A 5,713-nucleotide genomic window follows, 5' to 3' on the forward strand; every position below is an offset into this window, starting at 1 on the left:
GTCATTAGCACCTGTGTGCCTGCATGCCCTTTTTTTTCATTCATGTGAGGGAGGAAAGAACAGAAGCCAAGATGTACGTGGTTACCCAGCAGCTTTGGGAAGCCATTAAGATTCTCCGAGGCTAAAAATATTGAGAACCCCTGCACTAAATGATTGCATATTATTAAGATTTCGTAACATACATAAGGTCATGAGAGTTTTAATAGCACCAATTTTGTTCGTATTACCTTGCCCGGCTGAGGCGGTAGTTGAAGATCCGTTGGCTGGCTTCCAATCCCCGCCCAGGATATGGTCGTAAAAAGTCGTGGCGAAGCTGGAAAGCCTCGTCACCGACGAGAACACAGGGTGCAGGAATAGTTGTTCCAGGCAGACGCATATCTCTAGGCAGGTCCAGCCTTCCCGCTTCAAGGCGCTTCCCAAAATTGGATTCCAGAAGCACCCCCCCATCGCTCTGCTTTCCGTAGGCTCCAACATCAGCAACGACAAACCTGTAGTTGCTGTCGACTACGGCAAGCAGAACGATTGAGAAGGTGCCCTGAAATAAAGAAATGTGCAATGTTTACTTTAATGAAACTCTCACAGCGCCCCACAGCAACCAAAGTGTGACTCCCGGGATCTCTTAACAACACACGAAATGCAACCGCTGAGGGCATAAGCATTGCCAACTCTCAGTAGATCAAAATTGTCTAAAAGTTTTGCACAGCACAATCACCATGTGCTTTAGCACATACAGTGTGAAAAGAGGTTTAAATGCCTAAAAAAGTAGAGCAACTTTCTAGCTGTGACTTGCACGTTTGTAACGTATTAATAATAAGCATGTTTATTTTCGTCACTTGATGCACAGGAGTGAAAAGAGACGGCTGATGGAGGAGCTGTTCTTTTTGCAAGTTTGCAGAGAGTAGTATGATTGGATTTACAGTATAAACACAATTCTATAATGCATTCGCCACATGACCTGAATTCCTAATACCAATTTAAATTTTGCATTCAAACTTGCCTTGTAATTAAAGTACATGCTGCCGGACTTGGCAGGGGCCCGAATCTGCACGTGCTTCCCGTCGACAGCTCCAATGCAATTCGGGAACTGCCAATTTCTGTTGTATCCCTCAGCGACACGCAGCCAAGTCATGAGATCAGGATCCTGAAAAGTATGCATAGAAAGTAAGGGAAGAATGTGCATTAGGCAAACAGCAATATTGATGTATGAGGTTTGAGCGGCCTAACATAGCATTACTAACCTAACGAAGATAGAAGAGGCTAACAGCAAGGAACTGCCTTGCAGTTCCTAAGCAATGGATGAAAGCTGCCTTGATTCATGTTTCTTTGAACCAGATGTGCTTATCTGTGTCCGTGTGAGAATGTGCATGCTCCCATGGGGTAATGGAGCCCTAGTTCAAAGCACCTTAACTGTGCCTTGGACACAGTGGTATTACAAATTACTACAAAGAAAAGGCATGCATCAAAAAGTCTGGCGCTTATTCTTTTTTACGACCAAATGAGTGCCTGTGGAATGCATGAATCCAAAAGTGTTTTTAACTGCAGGATGTAGAATTGCAACACAGTTAAAACAAGCTAATAATATTCTTGGAAACATTGCCTGCTCTTTATTCCCAAAAAAATCATGCCACTGTGTGTACTCTGTGAAAGGATATGCATCAGGTAAACAATGTTGATTATATGGTCCTTAAACTTATCATCCAGAGATTGGCACAGACTGTCCAATTGAAATCAAGAGGCCCAGCAGGTATTCGTAGCTTTCAGTGCATCGGAAAGCTGCTATCAATATAACTACTACAGCAAACAATCGTCTTTTGACTGCTGCAGTTCTTGGCTTAACTTTCTCTAAACGAATGTTTTGCTATCACTGTATCCTCTTCTTTGGCCTCAGATGTAATACAAATAGCTTACCTCTTTTTAAATAATGACTACATATCTATATCCCATATCGGCCACCATAATAATAGCACTTACCGGCATGTACAGGGGCTGGAGCCTAGCCCACAGGGCCCGGCAGGTGGTACGCACAGCAGCCCGTGCAGTGGAGATCCCCACCCGAAACGGCAATGCCACATTTCGAATGAGGTCTCCGGATGACAAGTACCTGTCAAATGATTGTGCAGGGGAGAAATGCATGTGGAATAAAGTCTTGCTACAAGCTGCAACCAGTCACAGCTTTTCTAGAATGCAATGCAATGTCCTGCCACAGAATTGCAAGAGTGACAAGCAATTCAGGAAAAAGTCTTGTCCTAGGTTTGGCTCAAGTAGCACATTTATGTGGTAATGCATACAAGCAAAAATTTTGGGCCTTCCTTCAACTGATTTAGCGTCAGGAAAGTCCTTACTGCCCGTTCTGCATTTCTACACTGTGGCAAGCAATTTACATAAATACTTCACGCAAACTGCAGGCATAACAACACCTCCAAGCTTCCACTGTGGTGCACGAAAATGACTGCTTAGCCTGGCATTTGACGTACCTCAGTGTTATTGTCAACCTTTCAGCTGGGCATATTGGTTCTCTGATGGCATGGATCCTCTGTATGTCATCTTTTATAACCGCCAGGACAAAGTCGAACTGCTGAGGGGTCATTCGGTAGTATTTATGGAAATACTCTACGTCCCCTACCCTCATTTTTTGCATATGAAAAAAGAAAAGGCTATTATGGTTACCGAAACTTCTCCCTTCAGGAGGAACAAATAGAATGAGCAGAAATGTAAAGACAACGCTGCCGCATAAAAGTCTCTCCGGCCTGCTTTGATGCTCATGACATAGACAACATTACAGTGTCGAATATAAAGTACGCTCGTCAATACAGGCTTAGTTTACAATGTGGTAAGACACATGTGATTACAGCCGTGCATCTTGGGGTGACTGCTCCCGCTCGCACGGTCGTTCGCAGTCCACAAAATTAATTTCGCCAGCCGACCGTGAGCAGCCAGTTATTAAAATTAAAACGTCCTCAGGTGAGACTCACTGCTCGCGCCGGTGCAGTTACGCAACAGACAAGTGCGTGTCTATGTGCGCGAAGACGGGAGAACGGGGGGGGGAGAGAGGGTTGTTACCGATGGTCGTATAGATGAAATTCTCAGTACATGCTTCCAAACTCTCCTTGTTTTGCTCCGATGAGTATTGCTCGAGCGCTCTGAACATGTGCTAACCACTCCACGACGTCGCACTAAGGTCGTCAGACACAGCGTTCTGGGCACGCACAGTACAACTGCTGAGCTGCGCTAGCGCACTTCAGTTAAAACGAGAACGAGACGCGTCGCTCAGTGGATCAACGTCACCGATTTTTCGATGATCGACTGCACACCAAACAACATGAATGAAAAGCACTTTTCTTACCGTAGTGAAGAATTTGCTCTCCGTGTGGCGAGCTCTCCATGCTGGACGCACCCACCATCTCCGCTTCGTTTTTGCACGCTTGGCTTTCAGGAGAAGCAGCTTCTTTTTAAGCAGCAGCAGCTTCGTCGGCACGGAAGGTGTACAGACATAGCCGCGAATTTTAAGGACGGCAGGATCAAAGAAACGCTGCAGGAAGACCGAAAAGCTGCGGCTCAACTCGCCCACTCGCCTGCAGAGATGATGTTGCCAGTGGGTAGTCGCATACTTGATACAACTTAGTTTAAGCAGTTTTAGCTCTACAGAATGCAAAAATATATATACTTTGAACAAAATACAACAAAACCAAATGTTTTAACTACATATAATTGCTTTTTTTTGTTTAATAATTCTTTGCTCATAAAAATACCTCAGCACCAGTCTGGCAACTTGGAGTATAGGCGGAGCTTGAACGCACCGACTCGTCGTATCGTCGTAGCGTTCGTCAGCGACGCGTCGCGCCACAGTTCGCACGTGTTCCCCGCTTAACGCTGATCTAAAGTACTTTCTAAAGTACATGCATCCGAAACCATGCGCCATAGATGCAGCCGTGTAAACTGCATACACTAGGGGAGGAACGACCAGCACGGTACCGGTGAAATAACACTTGTGTACCCCAAGCGGACAAAGCTTCTGTTTTGTGCCTTCGGCTTGCCGACACCGGCGTCTACCATGGAAAAAGACGAAAGAGCAAAGCGCACGTTTTGAGAAGAATGGAGAAAGGACAAGAAACTGAGCAGTAAGCAAAACAGAAACTGTTCTTTAGGCGTTTAGTCGCATGGCGCTTAGCATCTAATATGCATATTACCATGCGTTTCAGGATGGATTTCGTAATGTGACAGCGGAACGACTGCTCACTGCAAGTACTGCAGTTCCAACATTCGACCCCACCAGAGTGATCTGTTGAAGCACGCAGAAACCAAAAAAAGCACAGCAAAAGCACAGTAATGCCAAGTTCGCAACGAAAACTGCCGCAGCTTCTAGCGTCTTCGAGTCAAGCGTACTATGAAAAGGCTCACCGAGAGTTAAGGATCGCCTTGTAAACTGCTGTGCACACAACCATAAATGCTGTCGACCAACTTGATGAGATTCTGCATTCCGAATTCAATGATTTTGGTCTGCACAGAACAAAATGAACAGCTATAAATATGAATGTTCTTTTTCCCGTACTTCACGGAAAACAAGGACAAAAACTGAATGGCTCTAGCTATTCCCTAACGATGGATGAATCAACCGATGTATCTACGACAAAGCAACTGTGCATGATTGTGCGGTTTCTGAGTTTAGAAGATAACAGGATTTGCAACCACCCTTCTTGATTTCCTAGAGCTGTCTGATGGAATGGCAGAAGCGCTTCACGACACGGTATTGAAGACGTTAGACAAGCACGGCCTATCGATCAAGAACTGTCTCGGACTCTGCACCGATGCCGCAAATGTCATTGTGCGGCAAACACAATTCTCTATTCAATCGTTTTAGTGAGGACAACAAAGACTTTATTCTTGTAAAATGCTCTTGCCACAGCCTGAACCTTGTGGCGTCCAAGTCGACGGAGGCGATTCTCTACGCGGTTGAGCAATTAGTGCGACAAACCTACAACTGCTTTGCACACAGCAGGTGCCAGCAAGATGCTTATAAGAGACTGTATGCCAGCATGACAGTGGAAGATGAACGTGCAAAACCACCGCCCAAGATTCTGTCGCTTTTGCACACGAGATGACTTGCTATTGCAGACTCTATAGAAAGAATTTTGTCGCAGTACCAGTCTCTCGACGAGTTTTTTGAGAAAGCAGATTGCAGCTACAAAGTGAGCATTTTGTGAGAGATGCATCCGGACAGAAAAAATTATGCTTACCTTGTTTTTCTTGCCTCAGTTCTCCATAACGTCAGGCGAGTGAACAAAATGTTCCAAACAAACACAACTTACCCACTGGTTGTGTTTCAAGAGCTCCAAAACTAGTATTTGGATATTCTGAGGCGGATTTTGAATCCATCAGTTTTGAGGCACAACACAACGCATAAGTTTTCAGGCACAGCACAACGGCAAATCTGCTGTCGCTAGACCTGGTGAAAATGAAGTCGATTTTCCTGCAACCAGAGGTAGCGGACCTAGGTGACGTCTTCAGAAAGATTTCACTAGTCCCTATCGAAGACCAAGGGGCCATGAGGGAGCGCTGTTTCGAATTCTTGAGGCAAATGGCGATAGGACAGCAGCAGCGACTTCCATATGCCTTCTCTGCACTTCGGAGACTGTATGCCATAAATACCGGTGGCATATAAAGTGCTAACAGCGTGAATGCGTAATGAAGCTACCGCTGCATTTTTCTGGATGTT

The 5,713-nt window shown here is 45.2% G+C and overlaps 1 pseudogene; it reads left to right on the forward strand.

Annotated features, from left to right (window-relative positions):
- The first annotated feature begins 2,825 nt into the window (after positions 1–2,825).
- Positions 2,826–5,201, forward strand: LOC149327094 (uncharacterized; annotated as a pseudogene).
- The last annotated feature ends 512 nt before the right edge of the window (positions 5,202–5,713 follow it).

This window comes from Amblyomma mixtum, chromosome 10 (assembly GCF_055824585.1).
Source record: "Amblyomma mixtum isolate Tamu chromosome 10, ASM5582458v1, whole genome shotgun sequence".
Classification (NCBI taxonomy): domain Eukaryota; kingdom Metazoa; phylum Arthropoda; class Arachnida; order Ixodida; family Ixodidae; genus Amblyomma; species Amblyomma mixtum.